The 11,294-nt window shown below is 43.9% G+C and overlaps 1 protein-coding gene across 1 annotated transcript in view; it reads right to left on the reverse strand.

The window, feature by feature from the left end:
* The window catches only part of LOC311231343 (gasdermin-E-like), a 50,276-nt gene extending 39,525 nt beyond the window's left edge, over nt 1-10,751 (reverse strand). The window contains exon 1 of the mRNA XM_084317899.1: nt 10,660-10,751. The gene's annotated coding sequence lies outside the window, so the exon portion shown is untranslated. The remainder of the gene's footprint in view (nt 1-10,659) is intronic.
* Between the last annotated feature and the right edge of the window lie 543 nt (nt 10,752-11,294).

The following is an 11,294-nucleotide window of genomic DNA, read 5'->3' on the forward strand; positions in this document are numbered from 1 at the left end:
AAAGGTGGTAGACTTCAGTGTAAAGGTTACACACGAAAATCGGAAATAGGTCAAGACAGTCAAACTAGAAAAACTCACCCAGACGAGCTGCGTAAAGGAACAGGAACAAGGTGGAGGCGAGCGCGCGCCACGGAGCAGGTATCCAAGCGAAGGCTTCTAGGAATTTCCTGGAGATTAGCACAGTGAAACAGAAGCAACGGGGAAAAAACATCCAGCGACAAATCAAGACGAACCAACAACTTAGGATGGGGAAAACGGGGTATAAATAATGAGGGATCGATTGATTGAAAAGCAGTGACAGCTGGGGAATGTGATTGAAAAGCGTGGGGAAGTGAGAGGACCAATCAGCGACGTCTCAGATGACGTCAACGGGGGGAAACGTGTGAATGAGGGAATTGAAATACTTGACAGAAAAAACGAATGAAAACAAAGCGAGGGAGGTTAAAGGAACAGAACGAGTGAGAAGGCAAGGACAGAAACCTCACAGCATCAGCAGCATCAGAGAGCATTTTAGTAGTTACATTTTCAACAAGATTGCTGCTATTTAAACACTTCATGGAAACGGGGTAACGTTAACCTTATGTCGACTGTAGTATTGTATGACCTCGACATAACGTTTAAACGTTAACGTTACTCCGTTCCATGCACTAAGTGGCCAGCTAAGCTAACGGAGCTAACAGCTAGCAGTAGCTAACGTTAGCTGAAAGCTGTAACGTTACAACGAATCAGCTGTTGATATTATGCGGCATCAGTAGACAACGTATCATGTATTAAACTAGAGTTAAGATCGCTAATCTACCTTGTTGTTGGCTTGTTGATAAAGTATATCCACTCCATGGCATTGTCCATCCAGCCTGTGTTGATGTCCATCCATTGTCCATGCATGTCCACACTGCCTCCATAATATAGCTTGTTACTAGCCAACAAGTACTGAGTGCCTTTGTCCATGTCCGCCTCGAACAGCCTGCAAACTACCTGGCGTTCTATCGCCATGCTCTAAGACAAACTCTAACCTTAACCAACTTTGAAAGAGTGCCTAAGCTCAGTGTAGTAACAGTTGCTGTTGTTGTTGACGAGTCGGCTGAGTTGCATTCTCTCTCTAACCAACCCGAGAAATGCAGCAATGGAAAAAAACTGGCATCGCGTCGGCCAATCAGAGAGTGTCTCCGCGAAATGCGGCTATGGAAATTCTTCGCGGAAGTTCACACGCTGCTGGCTAGACCGCTTCAAATCGCGCTCGGATTCCAACATAATAGTCATATTTCAACGCACAACGCCGTATGCACTGATTGGCTGTGACGGAGACAGCGATCAAACTGTGACGCGCACGCAGAGCGCTATCGCTTCTTGCCCGGGCGAGAAATACGAAAAAATAAAAAAAAACGTCACTTCCTGCCCATGAAAACGCTGTTTTTTTAATTTAGATAATAACGTTATATTGTGCATTGGAAATACAAACATACTTAAAATGAGTAAATATTATTCATTTTAAACATGTTTATATTATTTATAGGGCTATAAAACAAAAAACAAAAACGTTTTTTTTTCTTCTTCTCTCATTTAACAGGTGGGTCGGCGCCCTAGCGCCACCAGTGGCGAGCCGCCACTGGGTCTGCTGATGGAGACTCAGTGTTCAGGGTAACAGAGCATGAGGTGAGACGGATCTTTAAAAAAGTGAATATCAGGAAGGCAGCAGGACCGGACGGCATCCCCGGCCGCGTCCTAAAAGTCTGTGCCGACCAACTGGCCCCGGTATTCACTGACATCTTCAACCTGTCCTTGGAACAGGCTGTCATCCCCACCTGTCTGAAGAAGTCCACCATCATCCCTGTACCCAAAAAATCTACGCCCGCTTGCCTCAACGACTACCGCCCTGTAGCCCTCACCTCCATAGCCATGAAGTGCTTTGAGAAGCTAGTGAAGGGCTACATCTGTTCCTCCCTCCCCATCAACCTGGACCCCCTGCAATTTGCATATCGCCCCAACAGGTCCACGGAGGACGCCATAGCCCATGTGCTGCACACAGCAGCATCACACCTGGACAAGAGGCAGGGGAACTATGTGAGAATGCTGTTCATCGACTACAGCTCAGCATTCAATACCATAGTCCCCTCCAAACTCATAGCCAAGCTCAGGGACCTGGGCTTGAACTATGACCTCTGCCAGTGGGTCTTGGACTTCCTGACGGGCAGACCCCAGGTGGTAAGAGCAGGCAACTGCACCTCCTCATCCATCACGCTCAACATAGGGGCCCCCCAGGGCTGTGTTCTGAGCCCCCTCCACTACTCCCTGTACACACATGACTGCGTGGCACAGCGGAACAACAACACAATCATCAAATTTGCTGATGACACAGTAGTGGTGGGCCTGATCTCTGCCAACGACGAGAGGGCCTACCTGGAAGAGGTAGAGAATCTGTCACAGTGGTGTCAGGAGAACTGCCTCTCCCTGAATGTCAGCAAAACAAAAGAGATGATTGTGGACTTCAGGAGGTTGGGCGTCAAGGACTACAGCCCCCTCAGCATCGACGGGGCACCGGTTGAGAGAGTGAACAGTTTCAAGTACCTCGGAGCCCACATATCCGAGGACTTGACATGGACCACACACATTGACAGTGTTGTGAAGAAGGCACGACAACGCCTCTACTTCCTCAGGCGCCTAAGGAAGTTCCAAGTCAGTCAGAAGATCCTTAGGAACTTCTACTCATGTACAATAGAGAGCATCCTGACTGGCAACATCACCTCCTGGTTTGGGAATAGCACTGCACAAGACCGTAGCAGACTACAAAGAGTGACACGTTCAGCCGAACGCACAATTGGAGGGGGGCTTCCCACCCTCCAGAACATTTACAACAAGCGGTGCAGGGGGAAGGCTAAGAGAATTATTAAGGACTCGAGCCACCCGAACAACTGCCTCTTTGAACTGCTGCGGTCAGGCAAGCGATACCGGAGTCTTAAGGCGAGCACAGAAAGACTCAGAAGAAGCTTCTATCCCCAGGCCATCAGGCTGCTAAACGAACAATAAACACTATGCAACAACCATCAAATGCACACAGCACACACACCCACACACTCACTTAAACAAACAACACACTGCAGCACCCTCTCCACACTTTAGATCACACAAACACACTTTATATTTATTGATAAAGGATTTGCACTACAACTCGTACACCTACTGTAAATTGTACCTAAATTGCACCTCATCCCATTTCTGCCTTGCACTATATAGTATTGTATATTAGTACACTGCATAGTATTGTATATTATATGGTAACTCAGTTACGTCTATTCTGCATCGAACATTGTACATATGTCTATACTGAACACTGTGACCTCATTTTTTTTACTTCTAATTTACATGCTATACTATGTTATTTGATTTCATACTTATCTTGTCTTGCACAGTCTCTGGAGCGTAACAGTAAGAAGCATTTTGTATAAAAGTATTCTGTACTTCTGTATGACAACTATTAAAGAAACTTGAACTTGAATCCCGTTGTACAGCGTGTTTGCCGGCCATGCGAATTCTGCCAAACCACGCTGTACAGCGATATTGAGATCATATTTCATTTTTTCGCCATGGCATTCATAATTCCGCTACCCAGCCTCTGGTGATACAGTGGGACCCTGCACAATAGTGCAACGCCTCAATACCGCCGCCTGGTGGATGATCGGGCGATTTACAACCGGAAGTAGCCATCGGTGCATCTGGGAAATCCGTCCGGCAGTCACATATCGTTGCGGGACTACAGACAAACACTGGCGTGCATATGGATCGCTGCCATAACTCAATAATCGATATGATTTGGGCGTTTATTGCGCCATACAAACCGGAAATGGATCTAGTAGATCAACGTCAAATAAGTGGGATCTTTTTCCTCCAGTCTCATCGGCGAATGGTAAGAGGACTGTAACGTTACTTTCAGCTTGATTGTTTATTCTTTTCACTGCAAACCGATCAGATAAATATATCACCCATACTACATAAAGCATTTACTGACGATCACGGAATTATAAACGACCCCCCCCCCTTTCATCCGCGCATGATGAATCATAACGTATACGATCATGTACAGTTGAATTTTTTAATATAGCGTGTATCGGCAATAAACGGCAGTTGATAATCTATATATGCGTTTATGCCTATAACTCACGTTCTATGAATTACTGCAGAAAACGATAAAAAACATACTTATATTCTAGAAGGTATTTTTGGAAGAATCTATGAATGAAAAAGTATAACGTTCCTACATCCTGAACGATAGATAATCAATGTTGAATGGGCCATAGTAATGTCAATTTAGCAATGCAATTTAAAAAGTTATAGCCCTGCAAAAAACGTGAACATCTCCATAGGCTTAGAGTGGTGGCAGTGAGCCTACATTGATGGATAGAAGCGTGGCAGGGAATGTGTTAATGATATGATGCTGTTTATGTTCGCTGCTTTTTAACACATTACTGCTCGATTCAGCCATCGATTAGTCTTTATTTTGCAGAGATTCTAGTTGGAAGGCGATGTCTATTGTAATGGCTGTCATGAACTGATTGCTTGGATATTTCAGATTTATGCCAGTGAGTGAGCAGCAAGTGAGTGAATGAGTGAGTAAGTGAAGGCAAAAACAAGCACTTTTAGTGGACGTATTTTTATTTTATTTAATTTTTAAGCGTTTATCGCTTTTCCTGGTCAGACATGACCGACAGATGCAGTGAGGGTGAAACGGGAGAGAGAGCAGGGGAAGACATTCGGCAAATAATGGCGGGTCCGGGAATCGAACTCGGGTCGGCCGATCCGCAACGCAGCGTGGTACATGGTGTGCTACTGGAGCGCCCTGAACGTATACTTGTTAACCAAATAATAAAAAAATAATAATAATCAAGTTCAGTTGAAACGGCGCGTAATCGATCTATTGGATAAAATATGTAGGTATTACAATTGATAGTAACCTAACTTAAAAAAAAATCTAAAATTAAAAAGGTCAAATGGACAATCAAACGTAATCTGGCTCATTTTAAATGTATCCAAAATCAAATCAGATGCAGCACAGTACATGCACTCTATGATACTATCACATCTGTCATACTGTTGTACATGCACCCTGTGATACTATCACATCTGTCATACTGTGTCACACCTTGGTCTCAGGCAAGTAATACAACAATGTAATCAATCCATAAACAAACACTAAAGGTAATGGATAAAAACATCGACAAGAGCCTCCACTAGAGGGGGCTGTTACTTCAAATGTCGACATGACCTATTTATGTTACTTTACTGTGGAATGTTTTGCTACTATGTAGGCCTACTGGCTGCCTGTTCGTTTCAGGATAGATTTTAAATTAGCCCTAAATGTTTTTAAATCACTTAATGGCACGGCTCCTCCCTATTTATCCGAGCTCCTGCACCGCCACACCCCCCACAGATCCCTTAGAATCTTAGATGAGCTGACCAGCTGCTATTGGTGGTGCCTAGAACTAGGCTCAATAGGGGAGATAGAGCCTTCTCCGCTGCAGCGCCGGCCCCTAGACTGTGGAACAGCCTCCCCCTCAAAATACGGGCCGCTCAGACCTTGCAGGTTTTTAAATAACTTTTAAAAACCTACATGTTCTCCCTGGCCTTCCCCCCCACTTAACTAGACCCCTGGCCTCTTTTTATCTTCTTTGCCTTACTGTGTCATACCTGTTTTTATTACATATATTGTTTTACTGTGTTTTTAAATTTTATATCTTTCATTGTAATATTTTTGTCTTTTATCAACCTGCCTGTGAAGCACTTTGGTGCCTAGAAACGTGCTATATAAATCAAATTGACTTGACTTGCCTTGAAACGACATGGCTCAGGTCTGTTTATGTTGCTTTACTGTGGAATGTTTTGCTACTATGTAGGCCTACTGAAACTACATGGCTTGATTTTATGGTTTTCAAATGTATTGATAATAGGCACACATTTGTAATATGTTCACCCTACAGGTTTAATTATGAAATATTTTGCACTGTATTGTATTTCGATTATGTATTATTATCTTGTAATGTAATGTAACTACAGCCTGTTTATTTTTTATACCGCTGCAAATCCTGTGACACTGACACAGGGACTACAGATGAAAATGATCTTATAGCTACAGTATATCTGGTGCAATGTATTTATTGTGCATTGTTCCCATTAAATAAACAAATCCAATCAAAGAAAACAATTTAACCCTTTCACTACCACACTACCAAAGGGTTAACCCTTTCACTGCGACAATACAGAATGTTAACCCTTTCACAACCACACTACAGAAGGTTAACCCTTTCACAACCACACTACAGAAGGTTAACCCTTTCACTACCACACTACAGACTGTTAACCGTCTGTAGTGTGGTAGTGAAAGAGTTAACCTTATGTAGGGTGGTAGTGAAAGGGTTAACACTAGTGTCAGCCAGCGTTTAAATATAAACTATACAGCCAAACATGTACTGAAATATACAGTAAAGTGTACAGTAATAAGTGTGTAAAGTGATTGTATTGTGTATTGTGAAGTGTGAACACATGCCGCTCTCTCCTAAAGCTAAATACATCCATTCAATTGAGTTTGTGCCAAGTTTCATTTGGTTGTGTGACGTTTTGACTGGGATATATACCAGCTTGCTCACACAGCTCCACGCGTTCTGCATTCAGCTTCGTAGCAGTTCTTCAGTTGTTTCAGTCAGAAGTGTGACTTCCTGTGAGAGCAGCTTCCTGAGCAGCAGCCAAACGAAACTATGGGCACAAACAGCATTGATCTCGAGCTTCAGGAGAGTGGCATGTGTTCACAATACTGACACGATACGTGAATTCTAATCAAATGGGTGGCGTTCCCCTTTAAAATGAGCACGGACAAAGCAAGAAATTGTGTTTTGGTAAGACGTGGTTTGATTTGTATTGGCCTTTATTTCATTCATCCTTTATAAAGAATAGTCATTGACATCGAGGATCTTTTTTTGTTCCGTCTTTGTTGAATGGAAACACTCTTTGTTCTGAGTGTTAATATTGAACTGGTTCAATAGGGGAATAGGGAAGTGGATAGGTCTTTTATTACACACGCGCGCCCACACACCACCGCTGTGAACAGTCTACACGTTCATCGCCTGCTGTGTTACACTAACATGTGTCAGAAATTAGATAGAAATGTTACTTGAAAGAGCTAGTTGCATTATGGGTTGTTTTTAGTCATTGTCAATCAAGTTTCTTCAATTAATTTCATATTGCATGTTTTAGTTAACCGAACCAAAACATTTTTTATAACTGACTGGAGTTTATGATGGCTTGTGCAACGTGTTTCGCTCGCAAGGCTGCGGGTCCTGATGGGGTGAGCCCAAAAGTACTCAAAACCTGTTCCTCTCAGCTGTGTGATGTGCTCCAGCTCATATTCAATATGAGCCTGAGGCTGCAGAGAGTCCCGACACTGTGGAAAACCTCCTGTGTGGTCCCTGTCCCTAAGTGCCCGCGTCCCAGCACGTCCAAGGACTACAGGCCGGTGGCTCTAACCTCTCATATAATGAAGACCACGGAGAGGTTAGTCCTGGAGCAACTCCGCCAGGTGATCAAACCCCACCTAGACCCACTCCAGTTTGCCTACCAGCCCCGACTGGGGGTAGAGGATGCTGTCATCTACCTGCTGAACCGAGCCTACACTCACCTAGACAAGCCGGGGAGCACTGTGAGAGTCATGTTCTTTGACTTCTCCAGTGCTTTCGATACCATAAGGCCTGGGCTACTGGGTGAGAAGTTGGAGGCGATGCAGGTAGAGGCCCCCCTGGTGTCCTGGGTTGTTGACTATCTGACGGGCAGACCACAGTACGTGCGCCTGCGGAGCTGTGTGTCAGACAGACTGGTCAGCAACCCTGGGGCCCCGCAGGGGACAGTCCTCTCTCCCTTCCTCTTCACCGTCTACACCAACGACTTCCACTATCGGTCAGAGTCCTTCATTTGAACACTTAATTTGCACTATATGAAATGAGTGGGGCTCGCTGTAGTAGCCTATTAGTGTGTGTGTGTATATGAAATCAGAACCTGGACAGCATCATTTGCGTGCAACCAAAAAAAAAGGAAAATTTCATTCTAAAAATAGCCTTCCCTAATGTCAAGCTCACCCGCCGCCTATGGTGGGATGTATAAAGGATCTTATAGTGGAGCCAGCTAACGTTAGCTTTCTGAGGCTAGTACATCGACAGGCTGCTATAGTGGAGCCAGCTAACGTTAGCTTTATGAGGCTAGTACATCAACAGGCTGCTACAGTAGGAGTGGAGCCAGCTAACGTTAGCTTTCTGAGGCTAGATCAACAGTTAACATTACATAAGGTTTTAGCGCGACGTGGGCATTCCAGAATGGCGAGGATGCAAAGCATGTTAGACGATTGGACCCGTCGCAGAGTTTACATTACACATAGAAACTGCGCGACTTGCGAGAGAAGTTGTCACACAGCCTTTAAACGCAGGGCGGAAGAGCTTGTTTGCTTCTAGAATTGAAGGTCCGCTCTGCTCTGTCTATTATGAAATGACAATTGCGCGTTGACACGCCCACTGCGCGAAGCCTCTGTGCTCCTAAATAACTTTTTCCAGTTTGCACATATCTATTATCTATGACTAATTCTATCTATTTTTAGGGGCAAATGAGAGTGAAATAGTCGCGCTGTGGTTACATGACGTCATTGCTATTTTAGAGCTGCTCTACTGGTTACAAGGTATAGTAAAAATCCATACCGTAGCGCAAATTCATACCGTTTATATACCGTCCACCAGTGGCGTCCTTTCAGTAAAGCAGGGAACCACAATATTTTGCATACGAATTATGCAGAATGTAATATCATAACTGTCTATTACTTTTCTTGCAATTGAGCCAATTTTCCTTAGGTACAGTTTTGAGGTGTGTGTTCAACAGAATGTAGTATCAAAAACACATTCACAAAAAGTATGGGTTACTGAATGCTGAACTGCACTGTTATAATCACTAAGCCATTGTAAGACCTCACCTGTGTCCCTGTATCACTTGTCTCTGCTGCCCTTTGATAAAAAAACGTCCCTATGTCCATTTTCCTTTTTTTGGGGCATATTTCAGTTAGTCACAGTAAAAGTCACCTAGTAAAAGTGAGATAATTGACAATATCAAAACATGCTAGGGCTGTACCGAATAGTTCGAAGCTTCGTTCATAATGTTGACATTCGAATTCTAAATCAACATAAAAAATTGTAAAAAAAAATTGTTTTACATTTTTATTTGCCAAGGTATGGCGAGTGCCATACCTTGCCATACCAAATGGACGCCCCTGCCGTCCACCACTTGGCTGGGGCCGAAATGTCAGGCCCTTTGCAGACCTCTGCACTACAGTACAACGAAAATAAGTTTTGCATCCAACCAGAGTGCAAATGTAACAGTAAAGTGCAATAGGATACAACATATAATAGGGGTGGATAAGGTCAGTGGTGTTAGTCGTATACAGTTGATTAAAATATAAAGTAAATCAGTGTGTGCTATTACTACTGGGCAGTGGGTAATAGTGTGAATGAATGAATGAATGAAAACTTTATTTAACAGATTGCAGAATGGGTACAATACAGTACGGCTCAATACATACAATTGTTAAGGGGATGCAGACCTGAGAAAGACGTTTGTCTTGTTTCCATCAGGGTCCCCCATTTTCAATTCATATAGACATTTATGACATACATAACATACATGACATTTATGGCATAGGGACATATAGGTATTTAGTACTGATACATTTGTGACATAGGCGGTATTCAAATATACAGTACTGTTACCCCTAGATCCTGACAGAGTATATACATATGATGGGGAGGGGACTGTACATTAGGAGGGGGTGGGTGGGTGGGAGGGGAATATACATACGGCGGGGAGGGAATATATACATGCGGTGGGGAGGAGACTGTCTATTAGGAGGTGGTGGGGGTTTTGGGCATTTACGGTGGCCAGTTTCGAATTGCAGCCTCCCGTAGGTGCTTTTTAAGGGCGGTTTTGAATGTGGGCAGGGATTCACATTCCTTTACAGCTTTGGGTAGGGCGTTCCACATTGTTGTGGCATAATTGCGAAACGTGTTTAGTCCCTTGTTTGAGCCGAATCTGGGTTTAACATGATTTGTTGAGCTTCCTCTGGTGTAGTGGTTGTGGTATTCACTGACCTTTGAGAAGTATTTTGACATGTACATGGGCACCCCGGTCGTATAGTGTATCTTGTAGACCAGGCCCATTGCAAGTTGCTGTACTCTGTCGTCTACTCTAAGCCATCCTAGGTTGGCAAAGTGGGCAGGGGTGAGGTGGGTTCTGGGGTTCAGGTCAAGTAGTAGTCTGACCAGTGCTAATCAGATGTATTAAAATGTACAGTGATACAGGTCCCAGAGTAACTAGTACGAGTGTAGGTAAGGGATATTTACAAAAGCTGATGGTAAAAAAGAAAAACGTGAATCAAAAAGTAATAGCAACTCGAGTTGGACCTTACAAGTGTGTGTGTGTGTGTGCGTGCGTGTGCGTGTGTGTGTGTGGTGCGAAACCTCTGGGAGGAGTATAGCGGGACAAAAGAAGCATCTCCAAAAATCTGAGAACAATCTAAGAGTGTGTGTGACAACTGCGGATATCCAGTTTGAAGAACAGCACGAAAGGGGTCCAAAATTCGGAACTTACCTTTAAGTAGCTACAACAACTGGCCCGGCTTATGATGAAGAGGGAATGAAGGGTCCTTGGTCGAACAAAATAGGCTTTATTGCCGCGGTGAATCGGGGGGAACGCCCAACGGCTGCGGGGGTACACGTCAGTCTGTAATTTGACACACCCACCTCCACCTCCGGAACCGCTGCGCCTGTGTGTCTCTGTGTAGTCTGTATCCCGCAAGTCAGCGAGCCGTCCCGTCAAGTAATTAAATAAGAACAACATTCTATTTGTTCACTTGCTTTAATCCACGAAATGACAATAATCAAACAAGTCATGATCCATCTCTCTCTCTCTCTCTCTCTCTCTCTCTCTCTCTCTCTCTCTCTCTCTCTCTCTCTCTCTCTCTCTCTCTCTCTCTCTCTCTCTCTCTCTCTCTCTCTCTCTCTCTCTCTCTCTCTCTCTCTCTCTCTCTCTCTCTCTCTCTCTCTCTCTCTGTCTCTTAATATGAAACACTGAATGACACAGGAAGTCTTTCATACCAACAGCCATCTGACTGTATATCGCCTCACTGAGTACAGATTAACAATCTATTGATTGATTGATTGATTGAAAAGTTTATTAACAGATTGCAGAATGGGTACAGTACAGTACAGCTCAATACACACAAT

The sequence above is a fragment of the Notolepis coatsorum genome, assembly GCF_963971535.1.
Source record: "Notolepis coatsorum genome assembly, chromosome: 7".
Lineage (NCBI taxonomy): Eukaryota > Metazoa > Chordata > Actinopteri > Aulopiformes > Paralepididae > Notolepis > Notolepis coatsorum.